General features: G+C 42.8%; 1 protein-coding gene and 2 pseudogenes across 1 annotated transcript in view; 1 reads left to right on the top strand and 2 right to left on the bottom strand.

Annotated features, from left to right (window-relative positions):
- MSN (moesin) overlaps positions 1-23450 on the top strand; it is a 62079-nt gene that overhangs the window by 8224 nt on the left and 30405 nt on the right. The gene's annotated exons all lie outside the window — the stretch shown is intronic.
- On the bottom strand, positions 12045-12686 carry LOC107500964 (annotated as a pseudogene).
- On the bottom strand, positions 18466-18594 carry LOC118608107 (annotated as a pseudogene).

Here is a 23450-nt window from a genome sequence, read left to right as displayed (position 1 = left end):
GTGCTTGGTGAGAGCATGTGCTGTTTTGCTTCAGGGTTATACTACACCTCTCTGATGGTCCTTAGAAAGCTGTTCCAGCAGGGCCTGAGGTGGGCCTGGGGAAAATCTAGCTTGGTTACCTTTCTTTCTGCCTGGGCATTTATTTTCCTAAGGTTAGGAGTTTGTCTCCTGGCCTTAGGCCAGTTGCCAGAGGAAACCAATGACTAAAAGCTTCCTCTGTGCGACATCAGCTTCTGGAATCTTTCCTGATGATTCTGTACTAGTCAAGTATGCCTTATTTGGATATTTTTCCCTCTTCAAATGTTCTTCACCATCTCAACTAGCCCATTTTCTCCTTTAGTTTTCCTTAAGTTTATATGGTAGCAACTGCAGACTTTTCATCTTGTTTAGGGCCAGTTTAAGAGGTGAGATTCTTTGATATGGGTTGGGGAAGAGAGAGGAAGATGGGAGAGTTCTGGAATGACTGTGATTTCTCCACCCTGCTTTCTTATCTCTCCTTGCCCTCTTGACCCTGCCCTGTCACCCCATCTAGCTTCTTACCTAGACCTCTGATAGCCTAGGAGTAGTCTTGCATGGCCTGAAAAAGCTTAGAGTGCGGGGGTGGGTGGGATGGGTGGGGCAGGGGCTCTAGACATCTGAAACTATTTCTTTGGAGTAGGTAAAACCTTCCAGTTGGTATGTTCTTTTTATGTGCCTTTTGTATGCCTAGGTTTTTCACTTTGCTTTTCTGAGTTGGTTGGGTCCAATGTCCCTCTGCCTCTCATCCTCAGTCCTGAACTGTCTAGACCTAGCATAGAAGAGGCGAGCTTTTGACACTTAGCTTGAGGCACTTGTCTGGTTTTTTTTTTAATGTTTTTTAGTAGACATGGCACAATGGAAAGAATAATGTACCAAAATAAGGATATCTGGTTTTTAGTCTCTGCCTCTGTGACATTGGGCAAGTCACTTCTATGGGGCTTAGTTTTTTTTATCTATAAAATGAAAACTGGCTTTTCCTGACTTTCTGATTATTTGTGCTCAGTCTTTAAGAAGATAATAAGGGGTTCTTGGAAAGAGTGTAACATAAAGGAAAGAAGTTACTCACTCCTCTTTAGAATGGCATTGCTCTCTCCCCACCCCTAACCCCGCTATCAAAATGTAAGTAGTGTAAGTAGTTCTCTCTATTTCAGTGAGCTCTGATTAGAGGTATATTATCCACCTTCCACAGAGCTTACTTGTGGGCATCCTGACTGGAGAGACAATAGTTGACTGAGTGTTTTGGGTGGGGCCTTGGAGTCCAGCCTGCAAACAGTTGATGGCTACTTTGGGTCATTGGTGACTCCAGGAAGAATAGAAGACTCTTGAATTGGTCGTCGTACCAGCAGGAAAGGGGAAGACCAAGAAACAAATCAAAATTGAATGCAAAGGAGATTTGACTTCCTCTTATCCCTTCCCCCAAAATATACCTCTCTTTAGGGCTATGAAATTTGCTTTTGGCTAAGTCTTAAATTGCTAAACTCCCCCTTCCCCTTCCTCTGTTTGAATCACCAATATCTATGTTGCCCATGAATGGGGAGAGCTGGGTTATAAGGGCTTGGGTAGTGTAAAGGGGAGGGATTTCTAATGAGGGAGATTGCCACACCCGTGGCTTTAAGCCTTCAACTGATCCTACATTTTGTGAATATGACTTTTTTTGGTGTTAGAGCTGGAGATCACAGGAAAGGGATTTCTGAATTTTCCATGAGGGCCCGATGGGATGACAGAGTATAAGCAAGTGTACCCTTGCCTAGATCTCTTTTCATCCTTCTTCCTCTTAGTAACACTTTGAACAGAACTTGCTTGTGAATCAGGGATCCCAGGCTATAGATCAACCACTTAGGAGTTGGCCATGAGCTTGATCTTTACCTCACCTGAGCCTCCTGGAGAGAGAGCAAGATAGAAGTCTTCTTCGTGTCTGTCTTCCTTAAGGAAAAGTTCCTAGGACAGTTTTCAGAGAAGGATTAGTTGAGCAGAGCTGAATAATGCTTTTGTGTGGAAGATTCTTCCCCAGCATTGATCTGGAACAGCCTCTTGGCTATGCAGGAGGTTGCTGCTAGGATCAGTCACCTTGCTGGTAGTTTTTCCTTCCTAGGGGCCTTACATGGGTTGTTAAGGATTTCAGTTGCAGGTGGTAAATTATAATGGCTTTTGATGAGGGAAAGTAGGCAAGCAGGTGGAGAGGGGAGAAGGGGAGAATGAAAGAGCATTCAAATGAAAGAAAAGTGGTTCTTTATTCATTTTTATATTTCCCCTTTTTATAAAACCTGACATGGTATATGAGAAAGTTTAGCACATAGAGGGAGAGCTCTTTTATAAGCCAACCATTTTAACATAATGATTATTTATGTGTATTCCTTGTCACAGTTCATATATGTACCTTTGTTTTCCATGATGCAATCATAGTATATATAAAATCCTACTTAACATATTACTAAAAACTTAAGTAAATGATATTTTGTTTTAAAAATGAACATTTGAATGGCTTTATAAAATTCCATTAAATGGTTATGTCATAATTTAACTATTCCCCTTTAAGGGAGCATTTATTTATATTGCTCCCAGCATTTGCCAGTATTTATAACACTGAAGTGAATGTGACCAAGAAAAAAATCTGAAACTCTTGGTATGGTATATAGGGAGAACCCTTTGCTACCTGGCTCCAGTCTAGCTCCCTCTCCAGACTCAGCTTTCACTTCTCCCTATGTGTACTCCATGCTGTAGCTTTGTAGGATCAAGTTTCCCCAAGTAAACCATATCTCTTATATATTTTTTATATCTAGCACATTGCTTTTTCTTTCAGCTTGAAATGTCAGGTGTCTCTTCACCTCCCCCATTCTATGTCACTTCCACTGGAAGCTTTCTTTGATACTTCCAGGTAGTATTAGTTGTACCATCTTCTGTATGCCCACTGTACTTTGTAAGAATTTATTATTTTATTTACCATGTAGTATTGCAGTCATCTAGGCTCTCAGGATTTCTCCTTCAGTGAACTTGTGAATTTGAAAGTTCCTAACGCTTCTGCCTCAAAAAAGGGTTGCTGTCCAGGTGGAGTTGGTTAAGGATGGGCATGCCTTTGAATAATACATAATAAGTGACAAACATGGAAAGGGAGAAGCAGCAATAATGTATGCAAGGGACCCAACAGTGTTGGATAAGCACCTGGTAGGACATACTAGTCACTAGTCATAGAGAAAATATAGCTTGAAGAAGGGAAGGATGCATTAGCACCTAGAGGAGGGAGAGGCCTGAGAGAGTCTTGCTGGCCTAGATATACCAGTACGAATTTCCTAAACCATTCCCAATATTAGTTTCCTATCTGTGAAATTGAAAGAGCACCCTACTTATTAGGGATATGGTGAAGATTTAGGCACTAATGTTTCTGAAAGTGCCGTGTGAGGTGCAGAGCACAGGGGAGGGGGAGTAGGCCCAGGATACCCCAGAATTTTTGTTCCAGTTGGCCTCTCAAAGTTCTGTTTTATATGTGTTTTCCATCAAGCTTCTGAGCCCAGAATACCAGATGCTATGGTTCCCCTGAGCAAGCATTCCTGCAGGTGCTCCACAGGTTGGTACTTTTAGTAGGAGGTATGCAGAGAAGTCCCATCTCCCCACTCACCTGAGCAGCATGGTTCCAACTGGCCCCAGCACAGCCCTACTCAAGAATGGCCACAAGTGGCTAGGGAGGGAGATGCCATCTTCTCTTCAGCTCTTTAACATCAAATGAGTGGTACTAGAGTAGAGGGTTTTCTAATATTCCTGTTGGTGGAAGTATTTATAAAAGCTGCAGTGGAACTAGGCACCTTTCAGGCCTTTGTCCCCAAGCTTGACATGCGCTGTTGGAAGGACATGTCTCTGTGCTGTTCAAAGGCCTGCCTATCCCACCTGTCTTGAGAAAACAGCCCATGGGGAAACATCAAGCCAAATTTAAGATCTTTGGATGGAAATTCTCCTCTATCTAGGGTGCTTTTTGTTTTCTCCACATACTACCCATGGCTTCTTGCTGCTGTCCTGGCCATTTGAAAACACACAATCCACTTGGGATTTTATGTTTTGTAAAGGAAGCAAATTACTTGAATCTATGGAAGATCTGTCAGTCAACTATAAGACAAACAAGAGGGAGGGCCTCGTTCAAGGTCACTTAGTGAGTCAAGGGCAGAAGCAGGTCTTGAAGCCAACACTCTCAGATGTGTATTCTTTCCATTGTATCAGCCTAAGCCACTACGAATGTAAACTTCATGAGAACAGGGATGGTTTCCCACTACCCATTGTAGCCACAGTACCTAGCATAGTGCCTGGCATAGAAGAGGTGCTCAACAAATATTTGTTGAATAGGTACATTAATAGATACTATGGTCAAATTGGAATTGTCTTCCACAGACTCTTTTGGCTAGGTCTACTAGAAAGCCAAACAATAATCCTTGTGGCCCATTGAAAATAAGGTAGACACATCTGGGCCCTGGCTGAGTAATGCAAATGGAGCTGAGTAATGCAAATGGTGAGGAGATGTCCCTCCTATGTACCTTGGAGAGCCTTTTTACCTGTGAGTGGCCAGCTTGTTCACATCCAATTTCCACTCCCTTTTCCCATGTCTTCACACAATACAGTAGTGTTCATGCCAAGGGGGAATATTTCAATCAAACATTTTAGTGTATTCTAACAGGCAGCCATGCAAGCGTTTCTGTCTGTCTTTGTGAAGCAACGTAGAATTTGGCCCTGGAATACATATTTGAAGCATTACCCAATTCAATATTTTTGTATGTATGCTGCTCATTGTGACATGGCCAGCAGGAAGGTCTGAATTGTGTAACCTAATCCAGAGAGGTTTGTGCACTCAAGGTTTAGAGATTGAGTTGGCTACTGTACTCAGAGATGGGCAGGTCAGGCACAAATCAGGGGAGGACAGCAGGGAAGTCTTATAGATCATCAGGTTTGAGCACTTAGCAGCTATGTTCTGCAGTTCCTGCTGTTGCCACCACTATCACCTAGGCTGCCTTAAGGCACAGAGCTGCATATCTTTACAGTTTTGGACATGTTTTAGTCAAAGTTGGCTAATTTTGGAAGCAATAGGAGGTACTCTTCCTCCCATCCACTGCTAAGAGAGGGGTGTGGCCAGCATTTGGGAGGTATAGGTTTAAGCCGACTAGATAGGGTTGGGTTTCCTAAAATAGTGAGAGCCTCTAAAAATTTTATTTATTTTTTGTTTATTTAACTAATTTTTAAAATTAAAAAAATTAATTACAGTTGATGTTCAATATTATATTAACTTCAGGTGTACAGCATAGTTGGTTAGATATTTATATAAGATACAAAGTGAACCCCCTGATAAATCTAGTACCCACTCGACACCACACATAGTTATTATGATATTATTCACTATATTCCCTGTGCTGCACTTTATATTCCTGTGATAATCATCTTGTCTTTAAAGGAATTTTTTTTCATTTCTTACAGTGCTGAGCTAGACACCATACAATAGACAGTCTGTACTGCTTGGTAGGGAAGACTTAAATACAGATAGACTTTATTTTGTAATTTTTGACTGTGTGCGTGTGTGTGTGTGTGTGTGTGTGTGTGTTTTATTATGGAACTAATACATATTTGCTGTAATAAATGAAACAGCACTGGAAAATATAAAATCCTCTGTCTTCTGCCCCTGACTCAGTTTCCCAGAGAGAATCACCAGTTAACCAGTTTTATGAACTGAGACTCCTTTTTAAATACATTTGTATACATATAACTTTAAACACACACATAACACAAATCCATACTGTTCTGCAACATTTTTTTTATTACTATGTGGCAGCCATATTTTCATGTCAAATCAGATTTTCATGCCCATATGAGCTCATTAATAAGCAAGTTATCAAATGAGTGGAACATTTTAAAATCTATACAAATGAAATGGGCCCATATTCTTTGTCAAGTGGAAAATAAAAGGGACAGTGTAGGGGCTTGCCTGCCTGAAAGAGAAGGCTTTCTAGAGAAGGTGGGAGTCATGGCCCTTCTGTTGGGATGAAGGATAGGATGATGAAAGCTGCTCTCCTTTCTAAGCTCAGTAGACCCCACATCTAGAGATTGCTCTGATTTCAACTGTGCCTAAATGATCTCAGTGAAGTGTTTGGCAGTAGTGTGTAATAGAGTAATTAGTAGTACAGGTATACCACTTTCCTGTACTTTACATAGCTCCCCCTTCTGTGGTTTTGCCAGTTTGGGGTAGTTCGATTCCAGACATTACCTGACTATGAGAACCCTGTTTCTCAGAAGATCTCTGACTGTCGTAGCTGTCTGAGGTTAGACATAAGTGCATACGTGCGTGCGTGTGCGTGTGTGTGTGTGTGTGTGTGTGTGTGTTGGTGAAGGGACACATGCCTTTCCAGTCTTCCCCAGAAAATAGCAGTGAAGCTGGATTAGGTTCCACCCCCACCCCCATACTTACCAGGGATTTTGTCCAGGTGGCAGGAAAGTAGAGTATTACAAAACAGTCAGCTGTAGTTGAGCCATCCAGTTGAAAAGTTGAGGAGGATAGAGACTTGTGAAATACAAATACAAATAAACATACAATATATTTTGAAGAAAAATTCCAGCCCAGTGGCTGCTCCTGGTCTTAAAATCTTGCTAGTTTGAGAATATTGATCCTGTTGAAGGAGCCAGGCCAGGTAACGAGAAGCAGAATTACCAGAAATGCAGGTTGTCTTCTGCTCACTCATGGCATCCCCCCCACCGCCCCGCCTTTCTCTTGTCTTCTTAGTTCCCAGATTTTAACAGTGGGTGGAGCAGAGCTTCTGCTTGCCCAGCCTGTAATCCTGGGGCCTCTGCCACCAGAAGTTGACCTTGAGTGGGCTAGGCCTAGGGGCCACTGCAGGCATTGCCTTCCCCTTTAGACAAACGGGAAGCTTTAGATAAACGGATTCTGAGTTATTGAAGCTTTTGGAATCCTTGTGGGGCAGAGAAAGCAAGGTTCTGAGATCAGACTCCAAAAAGGGAAAGGGAATGACATTTTAAAGAATTTTTTGGGTTACTTCAGAAGGCTTAGATCCAAAGTATCTCTAGACATTTATTGTAGGCCAGGGTTATAGGAAGATCTGTGTTTCATTGCTGATTGCAGTTGTGATCTTGAATAAGTCCCTTAATCTCCCTTATTCTCCTATTTTTTTTATTGGTAAAGTGAGGATGATCATGCTAGCCTCAGTATTGGTGGGAAATGTGGATAAGAAAACATTGGAAAGACTTCAAATGTTAGTTCTGTAGAAAATCAAGCATACAGGATTCAGGTGCCTAGAGAAGCTTAAATTATGTTTTAACGGCCTCTGTTGACAAAGACAGTAGAGTGTGTCAGTGGATGAAAGACTTTTGCCTCACCATTAAGAATGATTATGATTCTTAAAAGGGTAAATAAGACTTAGTTATCAGGAAAGTTCACTTCTGTGGAACAGCTCATTTATAGACCATTTGGAATCAATGATGCATTGCCATATAGTCAGCTCTCAACTATCCATGACAAAACTTTCTTCTCCCAGCTACCTGTGGATGGCCTGTTTGTTCTAAGCCATGTAAGCCCAGGGAATGCAAACTCCCTTGGCTTTTCTGATAGTCCAAACAAGACGTAATTAGTTAGATAAATATTTCCAAAAAAATTCCAAAGTAAAGTGGTTGGATTGCTACAGCTGAGTTATACATAGGTGATACGGATGATTGACCTTACCACAAAGAAAATGGTTATTGTTGGCCTTTGGGGCAAGGAAAGTGATGGGATTCTACTTCCCAGGTTATTTATACCTTCACTGATAATCCCTCCAGGCTGTGAACTCAGGTAGGGGTGACAAATTCATGAGAGTGGGATTGAGAGGGAGACAACCTTTCAAAGTGCAGGTGGAAAAGACCAACAGTCCCTACACGGACTATTATTCCAGGGAGGGTTTGAATAGTTTTCTCTTCTCATAACTCCACTGGGATTCAACCTTTGTTAGGAAAAGCCAAGACTGAAGAAACCTTGAAAGAGGTAGAGAACTCTCTTGGCAAGTTCCTCTGGGAGGGAGGTATAAATTTAGGGGATGGCTTCCTGCTTTCCAAGTAGTTCCTTGTTTAAAACAAACCTGTCAGATATGAGTTGAAGTAATCCCTTCGCAGGTTGGCTGGCATTGCCCTGCAAATATTTGCCAGTGTTCCTAGCTTTTCTCACCCCATGTCTGGACCAAAAAAAGCCCCCCCCCCCCAACACACAAATACAGATGATAGTTCTCTATGTTTACAGTATGCATCGTAGTTGTCAAAGCCCTTTTTACCACTATTGTGTCATTTGATATTTATTAACTTCAGTTGGCAGGTTAGTAATTATTATCCCTACTTTTTCATAAAGGGAAACTGAAGCTCAAAGAGGTTAAGTGACTCTGCAAAAATTACTTAGCTAGTGAATAAGGGAGACAAAACATGAGTGGGAAACAGAAAAGTTTGGTTTTAGACTCTGTATGAGGTGGGATGTGGAAAGGGGACCCATGCGTTGTTTCATAAAGGCCTGGACTTAAGCTCTAGTTATGGTTAGGCCAGGTTCTGAGACTGGAAAGGAAATTTCAGTTTAAAACATTAGACCCTTCTCCTGTTCCAGGAAGTGAGAATTGTTTGGGGACTACTTAGACCCAGCTAATATAGGGTCTTATTTCTACCTTGGTGGGAGCCTGAGCATTGGTCCAACTTGTTTAGTGGAGGAGGTATTAGGGAATTGTGGAAAGAGCACTATTCTGGAGTTAAAGAACTGGAGTTTAGTCTGAGCACTGCTGCTAGCTTCTCAGGGAAGTTTTGGCCAAGCCCTTGCCCCTTTTTGTGGCCATGGACTGTTTTACAAGGAGTGGTTTGGCTGATCTCTGAGGGCCATTTCTGCTCTGAAAGTCTACTATTTATTCAGAAATGTTACTTCAGAGGCTGGTCTGCTCCATCTTGGGTAGGTAATGGTGGTACACATCTCAAAAATAAATGTTCTCATTCTGTGGGGAACTGGGCCAAATGACAACTCTATGAGCTCTGAGAGGTTGGAGGTTGTCAGTTATGTCTGGCTTTTGGAGGGGAGACCTACATAGAGGGGCCTTTGGAATGTTCAGGAACATAACTGGGTAGAGGGGTAGGCAGGTGAGGGTGTCAGGAGTCAGTCCAGGCTTGATCTGAGTGGGGAAGGAAGCGGTGCTCTGGAAAGGCAGTTCTTAGGGAACCCACCAGAAACAGGCAATAAGATGATATTATGAGATAGACAGTTTAATGTAGTTCTTGGCCATATAATCTCTGGTCATAAGTAGTTGGTAAGCCCTTAGGAATGTGACACAGTCACAGGGAAATGTGTCACTAGAATATTCAAAGGCTGTGTAAGTAGAAGGAACAGTTCTCCGTTGTCACCATCTTCTCTGTGTAGGATGCGAGACCCTTAAAGTTGGGCCGTAGAAATGAGATATGGCAAATGGATAAATACAGATCCTAATGGCAGATAAGCCTGGTCCTTCTGAAGAAGGAAAATTCATAATGCTTGCTTGATGTCAAAGCATATGAAATTGAACTTTACTAGTGCTGATATATTTTAATTTTTTTTTCCTTGTGGAAACACGGTTGAGAATAGGGAGAAATTTGAACTTATGACTTTAGTGGTCCTAGGGGCCAGAATAAAGGTTGAGTTTAAGTGTTAGAGTTGCCCTTCTTATAGTAGGGGGCTGAGTTTTCCGTGGGTCCAGCTAGACTCCTTGCTTTCTCATCCACTGGGGAAGTTGGGCTTGCCTATGCTGTTGATTTTGGTCAGCTTGTGGAAGCACATGTAGACTCTGATTAATTATTATGGCTTAGAGCTTTGGACATAAGTATTTTTTAAGAGCTACCCTACAATATTCTAATGTTGGGCCAGGGTTGATCACTACATTCCTAATTGAAGTCTATGTTACATCCAAGAAAACAGTCTGAGAAAGGGGAGGCCTATCCCATGGCAACACAGAATGGTTATCACTGAGTTGAGCTGAATCTCTGTCCAGGGCTTTTTATTTCACCTTTGTAGCTGAAGGTAAAAGTGGCTCTAATAGCTTAATTGGGCATTCTTTAAATTTTATCGTTAGGCCTGGATGAGATATGGGCCCGTCTCCTCCAAGTGCTGGAGGAAAGAGTGGAGTTCAAAGTAACTAAGTGGACCCAAGAGAGGTAAGCAACTCTTTTCAGAGTACAAATTCACTGTCTGGGCATGAGCAGACCAATGATAGCGGTGGCGGTAGGGGATAGAACAGGATGGGAAGTGAATAATGCTGTGGACACCCAGGCATTCAGTTGGTGGGAACATTACATACAGGGAGTCGATAAGAGCCTATGGACCTGGTGACTTCATTCCTCCACTCTATATGAAATGCTGGGCTGGAACCCTGTCCTGTGTCCAAGGCAATGTGCTTAGGAACTGAAGACTTGCTTGTTCTCTGATTCCTGCTTCTACTGGATGGTCTTTACACCTGACTAGTCCTCAGCTCTTGCTGTTCCTATACATTAAGAGTGCACCAAGCTCTATAACAAGAGCTGGAACCATATCACAGTGTGATCTTTGATTATTTTCCACTGTTTTATATGTGGCACCCCAATGAGAGAATAAACTCCTATGGTAGGAAAGGGAACTGTGTTCCAGGTTCTCCCAGAGGCACAAGAAGATGCTTACTATGGAGAACCAGGCAGCACCAGGAGGACATCTTGGTTTCTTTTTTTCCCCCCACTAGCCTCCAAAGGAACTTTTTATGGGAAGAAAGTTGACTGGGAGTTTTAGGGTGGATATAGCACACACTGCATTCTGTGGGATCCAGTAATTACATCTTTTCACTACTAGATGAAGAGCCCCTTGGCATAAGGGCTTGTTGTAATCTCTATATTCTCAGTGTCCAGGACCCTGCCCCACAGTTCACAGATATTCAGTAGCTACTGAATTGGTTTGAAGGCATTTCTTCTCCTGTTCCCTCCCTTGAGTCAGAATAGATCCCATAGAAACCCTCTGTCTCCTGGGGGAAGAATCTAGAAGCTAATGAGAAACAGGCTGTGTCTGAGCATTGGCCATCTATGGCACTCCTTGTATCCAGAAGCGCACGGTTTTTAGTAGTAGTTGACTTTTAGGGTACACATGCTTTCTACATACATGTTTTTCTTTTTTTATTTTTTTTCTACAATAGGGGCAAGTGTGAGGAGCAGGGACATGGTGTGGAAGGTTAGAAGGTGGGCACTCCTGAATGTTTTTCTTCTTACCATTTCCTTGTAAGAGAAATGCTAACTGGACCCTGAGGATCCTAGATCTAGTCCAGAGGTGAAAAAGGCTTGCATGCTGTATGGGCTATTAATGGAGGCCTTTAACCTTGGAACTTTGTGATTTGCATTAGTTTCATTTGTAGCTCTCCCTCCCACTGAGTTTTGCATCTCCAACTTAATTTCATTTTATTCTCCAAACCTTTTCTAGAGGGATAAGGAAGTAAACAAGCTACATATGTTCCTTTATTTTTTGCATCCTTAACAGGCCACGTGGGGTGGTCTTCTTTTTGCTTTTTTTCTTCTTCATGCATGCCTTTTGCTCTTCAAGGCCTGAAGTTGGAGCCAGTGGCATAGTGGATAGGCATTTCTTGGTCCAGCCCTTGGCCTTGGGTCTCCTACTGAGAGATCAGCTTGGCCCAGGGCCTTTCTGGCATGCAAAGAGCCTTTGGGGAAGATGGTTAATTGTCTAAATTTATCACCTATTTTTTCCCCAATGTCTTTACTTACGAAGGGAGTAGACTGCTGTGTATGATTGTGTAGGTCACTTATCTTTGGCTAACCTTCAGATAATACCCTTGCTGCTCATCTTCTAAGGAAAGTAGAATGTGAAGAAAGCAGTTATTCCCAGTTTTAGGCCTTGCAGATAAAATGTGGAGTTACTAGCCTGCTAATATTTGCTCTAGTCTAGCAGTTGTCAATCTTGCCTGCTAGGCCTGTTTTTGTATGTATTGTAAGAATAGGTTTCACATGTTTTTAATGTGCTGAATTCACTTTATTTTTCTTGTATAAAACTATTTGGTGGCCACAGCTGGAGCCTCGGTCCTCTGCACAGAAATTCTGGTGTGGGTCTTTATAAGATAATCAGTGATCTACTAATAGGGAGACTTGGTGAACACAGTTCTTTTCCAGAGGTTGGGGGTGAGATAACTAACTATAGGTCTTGGAGATAGTATCAAAGGTAGCCTTGGCATAGTTGTGCAGGTTGGCAATACAGTCCTTGGATGAGGCATAATATTCAACTTACTGGCTATCATCATCATCTTCTAGGACACAGGGGCCTGGTATGAGGCACACCAGCACAGAGCAAGAGTAGCCAGTCACCTTGCAAGGGATGGTGTCGGGCTTGCTGGTCTTATTCCACACAGGGATGATGGAGATCTTGGCCAGGATGATAGCCCCACAATGGCGGTGGCTACCTCCTTGGAACACTTAATACCCTGATTGACATGGCCATTGTAGTCCCTGATAGCAACAAATGCCTTGAACCAGGTCCTCTGGCCAATGTAGGTCTGCTTTTGCACTGGTATAATCTTCAAAACTTCCTCTTTGAGGGATGCTCCTAGGAAAAAGTCAGTGATCTCAAATTCCCTGATGGGTGGGGAGAATAGATAGATCTCTGCCAGGAGCTTGATATTCATGTCATTGACCAGGTGGCCCAGCTTGGTGACAGGGATCTGCTCCTTGTCTTTGCCTCTGTGAACTCTGTGCCTTCAGGCCCTCTCACAGTACCAGTGTCATCTGCCATTTGGCATTTTCTCAGTGAAGTCACATTTTAAAAAGCATTATTTAAAAAGAAAAAAAAAGGAATATGCAACAAAGATCATATGTGGCCCACAGAAATGGTTCAATCCCTGGTAGTCTATGCTTTATATTCCAAATTTATTATATACCAATTTCTTATAAACTCATGACTCCTTTATATTCACCTCCTTCCTGAACCAGGCATGTACATGTTAGGCCTTTGAACCATAATTTATGATTGGGCTGCTTGTAGGCAGCCCCTTCCATGTTGGTTACTAAACAACCCATTCTGTTTCCTTCTCATGTACACTTGGAGTCATAGTCATGGGGATTAGAATTAAAATTGTATCCCTCTTGGAGTGGAAAGAACCTGATAGATGATGCTTTCCTCTAGCTCATTCTTCCTATGTAAGACAGCTTTTCATCCCAGATGGCCCAAAATCTGATAAGGACACAGCTGCTATTGATAGTAATTAGGGAGATTTGAAAACAAACACAATAGTCCAAAGCTGTACTAAACAGCATATTCCAGAGCTGGGGCTAGCTCTTCCTGTTCCTTCTTCCACATTCATCCCTGGCTTTGCTGAGCATCCGAAAATCAAACCTGGCTTTTGAGAAGGTGATTCCTTTATGTTCTTGTGAGACCATGCCTTAGAAGAGGAATTCTGGGTATTTTTGTAGTAAGACACTGAGACTGTTTGGAGTTGTGGGGATGTTACTACAGTGTAGCTCTAGCAATAGGCCTACCACTGCAAGGAGGCATTCCCAGCTCTTTCTGTAGCCCTTATATCTAGTGTTCTGGTGGGGATAGAAGGTTTGTACTATTTTAGCTATTGTGTGTTTATGTGGGTACATGCCTTTTCAGGCACCCATGTCCATTCATGCCAAGTCTTTGAGAATCCTTGAATGGAGAGAGTATGGTGCCAAGGCTGAGTCACTCTCCTGGAAAAGTCAGAGTTATAAGAGGAGTTGCATTGGATCTGCTCCAGAGTGCCTTCTCTTCTTTCTTCTGCTATGTCTACCCTTCCCCAGACACACCTAGTATTGTAAATGGCCACCCAACTTCAGGCTACTAACCACTGAGATTCCTGACCAGGGGTTACCAGGGCACAAGGTGGTAAATAGTACTCAACAGGGCTCTTCCTTCTTTTCCCTTTCCCAATGTACTCAAGACCTATGTCTCTGTCCCCAATAATGTGGAAGACTTGGAGAATATGCACAAATGTTTCTGACCTTTAAGGACTCAACCATATTTGTGGATAGCGACTGAGGTTAGCTTAAATGGTTTTAAGGTGACAATTAATGGTGAGCATTCCAAATAGAGTTGCCTCAGGTTTCCCCATGATTTTTTTGGGTATGGGACTGGTCAATGTTGTTCAAGTGGACTTGAGAGAAAGGAGGGTAGTAGCCATAAAATATATAAAGTAGGCCATTTATGTAGAATCATTTTCTACCACTCTTTTATAGCTACATGACCTTAAGTAAGGCATTTAACCTTTCTGAACCTTAGTTTTCCATCTTTAAAATGGGGATACTAATGATACCCACTTCCTTGGGATTTATGAGAGAGAGAAGAGCTCATGATTGTAAAAGTACACCATGAAGGGTACCTATGATATTGAATGTGCTTGATAAATATCCCATTTATTTCTTTTGCCATATTGGTCTCTCTTTAAGTATTTGAGATCAGAGAATTTTAGGACCCTAGTTAGGCTTTGCCTCTAATCTGTAAGTGTGCTCCCTATACTGTACTATCTTTGTATGATTTTTTTAATAGATGAGAAAACCAGTATTTGAAACAGTGATGTCAATGACTGGCCTAGTTTGTGGCCAGCCCCACAGTGCCTTCCACTGCAGTCTGCTGGGATAAACAGTCTGAGAATCTGTATGGGTGTGTCTGTTGCTTCCTGAAGAGAAGCTCCAGCCCTGGGGAGCTTAATAGTCCCAGGATGAGGGAATGGGGAAAAAGAGAAAAGGTATATGAGACCCAGGTTAGACAGGATGGTTATGGGGTGCAAAGAATAGAGGATACACAGAGGAGAAAATAATTAGAGGAACCTTACTCAAGAGGGAAAAATGATTTGTGAAATCAGTGGGTCCCCGCCCCTTTTCAGAAGGCTGGCAGTGTGGCTGAGGCCCACCCCAAGCCCCACCCCAAGCCTTTGCTGTTCTGGTAGCTTTCATTTCCTCTGTGTGAGAGAGAGATGGAGTAAAGGGGGAGAGGGGAAGAGAAGTAGGGTATGGGTGCAGGGTGGGGGCTCTTAGTCTGGTCTCCCTTCCAGGTCTATCTGTAGGTGGACATGTTTTCCACATGGACAGAAAGTAGGTTGTGGTAGACTCTTTCAACTTCTGGAGAGTGAATCCCCCAAGGTTTGTGGGAGCTAGAGTAGGGAGTGCTCATTAAGCTAAGCCGTTTCCTCGGTGGGTCTCTGTAAAACAGCCAGCTTCCTACCAATATCTTGCATATTAGACCACCTTGTCTGATTTGTCTTCAGAGATTTCTGTCTATGTCTGTGACATACCTTTCCCCCAAATCTCATGAGCTAGTGCCTAGTACTGCGGTAGCAGAAAAGTATCTAATTTAATTCTCTTTTAATAGATTCTAGGAAGAGTGTCAGGGAGCTGGGAAAGGAGACCTTGATTCTTAACTCTCTGCCTTTGAGAGAGTTTTTGGCATATTGAATATTTCTCTATGCCATTTGGAGGGCATACATTATATTTCTTGTCTCTGTCCTTGTACATGCTGTTTCTCTTCCCCAAACAACACAAGATTCCCTTTTCCTTTGATATCTTTTTCCTGTGACAGGGTCATTTATCCTTCAGGGCAGGTCAGCTCTTCCTCTCGAATCCTTCTAACTTCCCATCTTCTCCATTATGGCTTGGGTACCCCTTTATGTTTCTTCATTTCCCTCTGATTACCTCTATCATGGCCCTTGCTGTATGGAATGGTAATTCTGCAAATATTTTCTTGTCTCTGTCTTCCAATAAAAAATACTCTCTTTAAAAAAATACTCTCAATATATGCTCACTTGCTTTTATACACACAGATGTGTAATCAATAGAATCATCTCAAGGCCTGATCCATATTGGGTGTCTGATAACTTGGTGGTATATGAACCAGCATGTGTGTATATTTATTTGTGACTGTGTTAGGGATCTAGGGCCTTTCTAAAACAGCTGAGGTTGGTAAGGGGTGGCTTTATTTGTTTTTCTAGATCTTACTAGAACTATATATATATAGGTAAATTTCAAAGGATTGTTTTGGATTATGGAAAAATGTCTGTTTCCTGGGCCGTTAAGGAGGCTGCTGGCTAATTTCTGTAGAGATTCTGGTGGGCCTCTTTCCAGATGCTGTCTGAAGAAACTATACCAAAGTTAGGGCAGTGTAGGGATCTGCTTCTTACTCTACCCAAAGAACTCTGATATATGTGCGTATGTATCGGGCAGTGGGGTGAGTGGTTTCATAAATGCTCACCTCAGCATTAGGGGGCATGAAGATTGTATGTTTGTGGTGGTAGGGGTGCTGAAAATCCTGGTATCATTGGCTGGATAGGTCAACCAATTTTTTTTGGTCTCAGTAAGTTGGTAGCTAACTGAGCTTGTGGCTTGGAGGGAAAGATGTGGCCTTATCAACTCAAGAAAATACTAAGCTATCTCTTAGAGAAGTTATAGTGATCTACATAAGGAGCAAAACTAATAAGTTGGGTGTGTCATGTCCCTGTTCTCTTACCGCCTCACTCCAGGACTTTCCCAAAACATAGATACACAGAGTTCAAGGGCATTATTTGGGCTCTCTATACCTCTGTTTCCAGGTAGGTGGCCATGACATATATGAAGACTGTGAGCTAGTGGCTATAAACAGAGATACCTAAGGCAAGTATAAGGCCACTCTTCAGCCTTCACCACATCTACTGGAGGTAGGCTCTAAGAGTCAGTATTTTCTTAAGGTTTATTTGAAAAACATTTTTCTTTGATGGGGGCAAGAGTTAGATTGGGCTGCAAGATTAGTTGTAGGGGAGCAGCAGGCTGGATGGGATTGAGGACATCCTGTTTTGGAGTGGTTGGGCAAGGTTTTCCTTACAAGTCTAGCCAAGGATCATGTTGCACTGAAGGTCTTGCTCTTTGTAAAGCAGTGCTGTGGAATGGCATCTGCATTCGGACTTCTCACCCTGGATGACCGAGGTCTTCCTCAAATATTCAGATGGAATGTTCAGCTACATTCTTTGCTACTTATAGTTTGTGTAGGGTAGGCAAGGCCAAGCCAGGGAGTCAGCTGGTCAGAGGGATGTGAAGGGAAATTGAACAGTGAGTGGGTTCAGGCTGTGATAACCCATCAACATCACTTCCTCTGAGTTTGTTTGGGGACCTGTTCCTATGGGTTTGAAATTCTTTTCTTTTTCTGAGTGGCCAAAGGCACTGTAGGCCCATTAAACTCTACAAATCATGCTACTTTAGCAGAAATGCTGATATATAGGCATCTAAAACCCATGTGTAGTGAGACCTGAATGATGTTTGGAGCCTTTTTAAAATGAGTGTTTTTGCATCTCCTTGTTTATTAATCAAGGAAGAACATTGGCATGTTGTCTAGTTTCTAAATGTAGTAGAATTTGTCAGTTTGTGTTTTTTCCAGAAAATTCATTTTTCTGGAAGTGCTTTGGACTGTCACTATCTGTCTCTAGGCATGGATCCTCCAATCGCGGAAGTTACTCTCAGTGTTAATTGATCACCTTTCCTGTCCCTGGCTGTGAAACTGGAAGATTTACAGCCTGATTAGGCAGATAAGTCTAGCTCCCTCCCCAGTCAACCAAAGCCTCCTCCAGGGAGGGGAAGTGTGGTAAATGACAATATCTTTCCCCAGGCAGCCACATGTTCTCTGAGAACAGGATGTGGGGAGGGTTGGGCCCCAGTCACAGGTTATAGGGGTGGGCACAGGAAAGTGAGTTGGTGATGTGGCTGTGCGGGTTCGTGCCTGCCTCCTTGGCTTTGAGAAACATGAAGAACCCCTTTATTTTGTAGTGTTTGCTTGCATACACCTACCTACCCACATCATGTCTGTGTTCTTACCCTAAGAAAGAACTGTAAATATCTGTAAATGAGGCCCAGCTCTTCAGGTTGGAGAAACTCACTCCAAGGAGTGGGTGGGCTGAGGTTGCCACCTGTACCAGCTTATGCCTTGTGACTCCTACAGACATAGGCCATTTTGGCTGGGAGAGCTGGGGCCCAGTAGAGAATGGGGCGCTTTGGTTCCCTTTTCCAGGGCCCTAGTAATTCTCCTCCCCCCAGATGGCTTCCTAACATACTGAGGCAATTTGCATGTTCAATTTCCTTTCAGGCTCCGTCCTCTTCTTCTCCCTGCCCCCACTACTTTTGCTGGGGACCTTTGGAGATGTGCTGTGTAGGGTGGGGAAAAGAGGATGTAGCTAGCTTCCTGTGCAAGGGAGGGTGGGGCTCCCGCCTTCCTGCCTGTCTGTCCACCACCCAGACGCCATTTACCCAGTACTTGAAGAACTGCCTGAAGAGTTGACTTCAGTAATCAGACACAGAGGAGCTCTCTGAGGCATAGAGATGGAGCTTTGCTTTTATTGGTTTCTCTTCACAGTTCTCCACCATGGGGATTGCCAGATTCCCTTTTCCTGGAATCACAATGCTAAAAGGGCCTTTAGAGGCTGACTGATCCAACCACCTCAGATTAAAGATTTGGAAACTGAGGCCGTAGAGTTCTTTCAGTCCCATAAGGAATCGGTAGCAGTGTTAAGATGAGTAGAATTCTGATAAGAACAGATACTACACCTCATCTTAGCCAAAAGGCCGAGAAGCGATGACATAAGTAGAATTCTGGAAAGTTAGACCTGGAGCTTTCTCCCTTCCCCCAAACTGCTAGTCCAGTTGTTTTCAAACTGTATTTGGCCAAGCTACCTGGGGGGGCTGCAGCCCCCCTTCAACCAGAACAGTTCTACTTTTATGTACTTCATATTTTGAAGTTCCATGTGATTTTCTGTTTGGGAGAATAAAGAGACAGGGTGCTACTAAAAAAGTAATAAAATTTAAAAACACTGAGAGAGATTTAGTACAGTTAGGGGACACTCAGACCTAGGTTACTGGGACCAGACCCAGAACAAATTTCTGGCCCACTGTTTCCTGGCTGGTTGCTCCCAGCAATTTGTGTGGCTTCTACCGCAAGAATGACTATTCCTATGCTGCCTTGATTTTACATCCCGAGGAGAGCTAGTCCCTCTTGTAGTAGCCTTAGACAGAGCTAGAGGCCAGAGTCTACTAGATTTCTTGAATGAAATAAGTAATAGGTAAGACACTCTTGTAACCTTAATAAGAGAAATTCGGAAGGGCAAAGAACATTGTACTGATATTTGGGAAGACCTGGCTTCTAGTTTTGTCTCCTTCACACTTGAAAAAATTGCTGTTTACCTCACCGAGCCTCCATTTCTCCCTTCTATAAAATAGTGCTTGTCTTTGCTTTGCATTTCATACAGAGTCAAATTCAATGAGAGAATGCATGTGGACAAGTGTCTTTTAAACCATAAAGAGCAGTGCACATGAATACATTATTATTGTATGAGAGTGATCCATAGGCCCTGGAAGCATCTGGGTTGGATAATGAGATTGCAGGAGAAAGAAACAAAAATTTATCAAACATCTAATAAATTCTCAGAGCTAAGTCAAGTCCTTTTGTATAAGTAAAGGAGTTAATGTCCTCACAACAATCCTGTGAGGTAGGCATGATTACTCCCATTTTACTTGTAAAGAAACTGAGGCTTCAAGAGGTCTAGAAGTTGGAATGGCCAAGCATCTCCCTCCAGAGCCCGTGCTCTCTGTTATATATGTTAAGAGTCCTTAAAAATGTGCTGTGGTTTCCACTGGGGGTTTCCAAACCATTCCTTGCCCCACTCCAGCCTCTCTTCTCTTGTAGGGATGTTGCCTTCATGTCTTATTGCCTTTATGTCTCAGTTTAAAGCTCTTAACCCCTAGATTTCCTTAGTGGTACACTAGGCACAATTAGGTGCCCTTTTGGACCTAAGCCAATAGAGTCCTTTGTCCTTCCGCAGCCACCATTTCCTTGACAATAGGGGCTTCCTACTCCCCTGGAGAGCTGGTAGGAAGAGCAAGTCAGATCTGACTCTTGTTCAATGTCATACTGCTAGAAGATGGCAGTTGCTTCCCTTTACTGACACTCAGTTTTCTCATTTGTAAAATGGGTCCAAGGATACTTTACCTCACATGTGTCTCAATGAACTCTTTTTAATGTTTAACAACAGACTCCCTACTGAAGCCATAATTTGTAGTTTACCAATCCCTGTGGTTGTAAATACTCTCATCATGGTCAATTTCAAGCTACCAACACATCCTTGAAGGAAGAGTTGTGAAGAGATATGTGTAATCAGCTCCAGTGCAAGCTGGTTCCAGTGTACCATTATTAATCACATCTATCTTAGACTTTTACCCTTATGCACCCCCAACCTGCTCACATCTGTATGCAAATTCAGGACCCTCTCACCATGTCTCCCCTCTTCCCCAGGTTCCCAGAGCATCCAGGAAAGGATCACTTAAAATCTGCTCCTTGCCTGAAAGCTCTACTGGGAAAGAGTGAATGTGGACTGTTTAAGGGGTAGAGAACTCAAGAAGGCTTTGATTGGGGCCCTAATGAGAACTTTTTGTTCTATGTGTTTTGGCTGCTGAGGTGTCTGCACCAGCTGTTTCATACCGCTTTCTAATTCTTAACTAAATAGGAGAATGGTGGAAGGCTTCGGACAATGGCCTGAGAGTTTGGCCATTCTTAAAAGAACTTAGCTTTCTGATTGGAATTCCAAAGTCTTCTCCCTCTCTTGCTTGCAGAACCTCATTACAAGGTCCCTGTAACAAGGATCCCAGGACTAGAAAGCATTTTGAAGGACCAGACCTCTGGTTCTATCTCTCATCATGTCAAGAGCATCTGTACCAGGTGAAGTTTCTTTAAACTTCCCAAAGGATAAGAATCCCCTGGGGCAAAACTGCGAATTCCCAAGTTCCTCCTCTGGAAAACCTGTTTTATTCAGTAGGTTTGGAGTATGATTCAGGAATCTGGGTTTTTAAACTAGTACCCCACATGATTCTGATTATCAGTTAAGTCTGGGAAATGCTATGTTAGCACTGCACAATAATCTGGTAGGTTGGCATCATGATATTTATCTTACTGGTGGGAAGATAGAGAACTTGTGGCTCATTATCTGTGAAGCTGGATCTTTCACTCAGGTTTTCAGAATACAAAGCTATGTTTCTCTTGCAATGGAAACATTGCTTTGGTGTACAGTAGTGTCTGTGATGGTGGGAGTGATGATACTAGATAAGGAGGAACAAGGATAACCCCTGCCCTACTTTAATGATGGAGAAACCAGTTTGCAGGGGGGTTTGGGACAAATAGCAGAACTGATTGCATCTCTGATCTTTTGTGGAATTTGTGTTCAACTTTGGAGAGCCATTTTTTCAGGCCCAGCGGCCCAGATGCCTTCTCAGTTACTCTCTACTTTCTGTGTTTCCCTTTCATCAAGCATCCCTTTAGCCATATGAGTAACAGCTCATGAGAGGCTGGTTGGTTCAGTGAGCTGTATTCCATGCCAGAGGTTCCCAAGTCTGGCTGGGTCTTAGAATTATCTGAAGTTCTTCTGATGCTTGGGCCCTGCTTTTTATATAATAAATCAGAATCTCTGTGGGTGAGGCCAGGGAATCTACATTTAAAAAACTTCCCCAGTTGATTCTGGTGAGCCAGTCTGTAGATGCAGTTATATTTTCAGGATACCAGCTGAAAGGAGTTTGAAGGTCCTGGTGGGTTGTGTTGAGGGGATGTATATTGTGTATATAGTTGACATGATTGGAGAAAACAACAATGCAGAGCCCAGAATAAGAAGATCAGGCATCCTTTAAAAAGGACAAGGTAGTATATATAGGTGCTCTGTTGTGTTCTGCCTCCCCTCAGGGCTCTGCTTCTTGGGAGAAATTCTCATCCTGTGCTAGAGAGAAAGCATTTAAAATAATGCAAGGGTATGTGTGTGTCTACTTGATGCGCATGGCCTAGAATTCCAATCACATTTTAGACTTTGCTCTCAAAGTGAAAGAGTTCTTTATACTAGGAGGGTTCTGGAGGTCTTCTTGGGCAGCCTTTAGCCCTCTGCAGTTAAACAAGTTTTTGTTTTAAATCATTCCCAAGAGGTAGGATATTTGTAATAATGTGGCCAAAACAGGAGGGGTAGTCATCATCACATTCTACTTACGATGTGCCAAGCACTTTCATGTCTATTATTTGAACTTAAATCTCCGAGTATTCCTGTTGTGAGGTTTATATTATTAGACCTATTTTGTAGATTAGGAAACTGAGTTTCAGAAAGAGGAAGGTCAGACTCCAAAGCCTCTTTCTGCTATACCATGCTTTGCTCCTCAAAGAGATGAGACCATTATTTCTGGGACGAGGGCTCCAATTTTGAGTTTTTCAGTTACTGGGTTTAGCTGTTGGCTTACCAGCAAAGTTGGCAGGAAACAGCCCTCAGCCTATCTCTGGGTTTGAAAACAGAGCCTTTTGACTTGGTCTGGAAACCTCCCCCTGTCCCTCGTATTTGAGTGATAATGGCTTCAGTGATTTTAATGCCCAGGAGAAAAGGACAGGGAAGAAATCTCATGAGCAGTGGATGGAACCCAAGCTGATGCTTGGATCTTCTCTAGTGTACCTCAGAGCTGTGATGCTGGAGGTTGCTAGGGTATGTTATTGAACAGAGAGAATAGAGACCTCTATGGTGCTCTGGGAAGAACTGGCATCTTCAGGCAACTATGAATGGTCTGTTTCCAGTCTACAAATACTTCCTGTGAAACTTACAGGCAGGAAACTGGGTCAAGCAGGAAACTGATGCAAAAGACTGAAGCCCAACTGGGTGTGGCCCCCAATAGATTTCCCCCATTTGAGAGACTTACTTTGTTAAGATGGGCCCTCTTCCCTTTTATTTCAGCAGCTTCAGTTTTTTATGGGAATTGAAGAATCCATTTTTTGGCTACCGGGATGTAAATATGTTCCTCAAATTCCCTGCATCTTCCCTTGCTGTGTTCCCCACCCTCACCCCAACCTCCAGCTTGGGTCTTAGCTGTGCTTGCTGCCGGAGACCTTCCTTTCGGTTGCTATCCAAGTTTTGGCAGAAGAAGCTGCCCCACAAAAAAGGAATCTTTGAGTCTCCTACCATGTTGTTATAAAAGGTTTAATCTCCCTAGAATGGATAGTGGTGAATGTCTCAGAGCCTGAAAGTTAGCCTGCTCTTTGTTGAAAGCTAGACTTTGAAGCAGTGTCAGCCTGGAGTTTTTCACGGAAGCAGGGTAATCCAGCTTTCTCCACATAAATCTTTCAGATCAAGAGTAGTTAGCCTGAAGTATCTATTGCTTTCTAATAGCCAGGGTGGTTCTATGGTTTATTAAATATCCCAGTTGATCCATAGCCAGGTGTTTAATCCCTGCTTTCACATTGTTTAGCAGCTATATGACCTTGGACTAGTGCTTCTCCTTCTCTGGACCTCAGTTTCTCCAGGAGTATATTGTAGAGTTTGAACCAAATGATCTCTAAGGCCCCTTTCAAGGTCTGAAGGTTTGGGATTCTGGACTGTTTATTCTCTTGGAGAATAAAGATGAGAAGTTCAGAAGGAGCCAGATGC

The sequence above is a fragment of the Rousettus aegyptiacus genome, unplaced genomic scaffold, assembly GCF_014176215.1.
Source record: "Rousettus aegyptiacus isolate mRouAeg1 unplaced genomic scaffold, mRouAeg1.p scaffold_m13_p_9, whole genome shotgun sequence".
Taxonomy (NCBI): domain Eukaryota; kingdom Metazoa; phylum Chordata; class Mammalia; order Chiroptera; family Pteropodidae; genus Rousettus; species Rousettus aegyptiacus.
The sequence above is the reverse complement of the archived record's forward strand: the minus strand, read 5'-3'. Positions and strand labels throughout refer to the sequence as shown.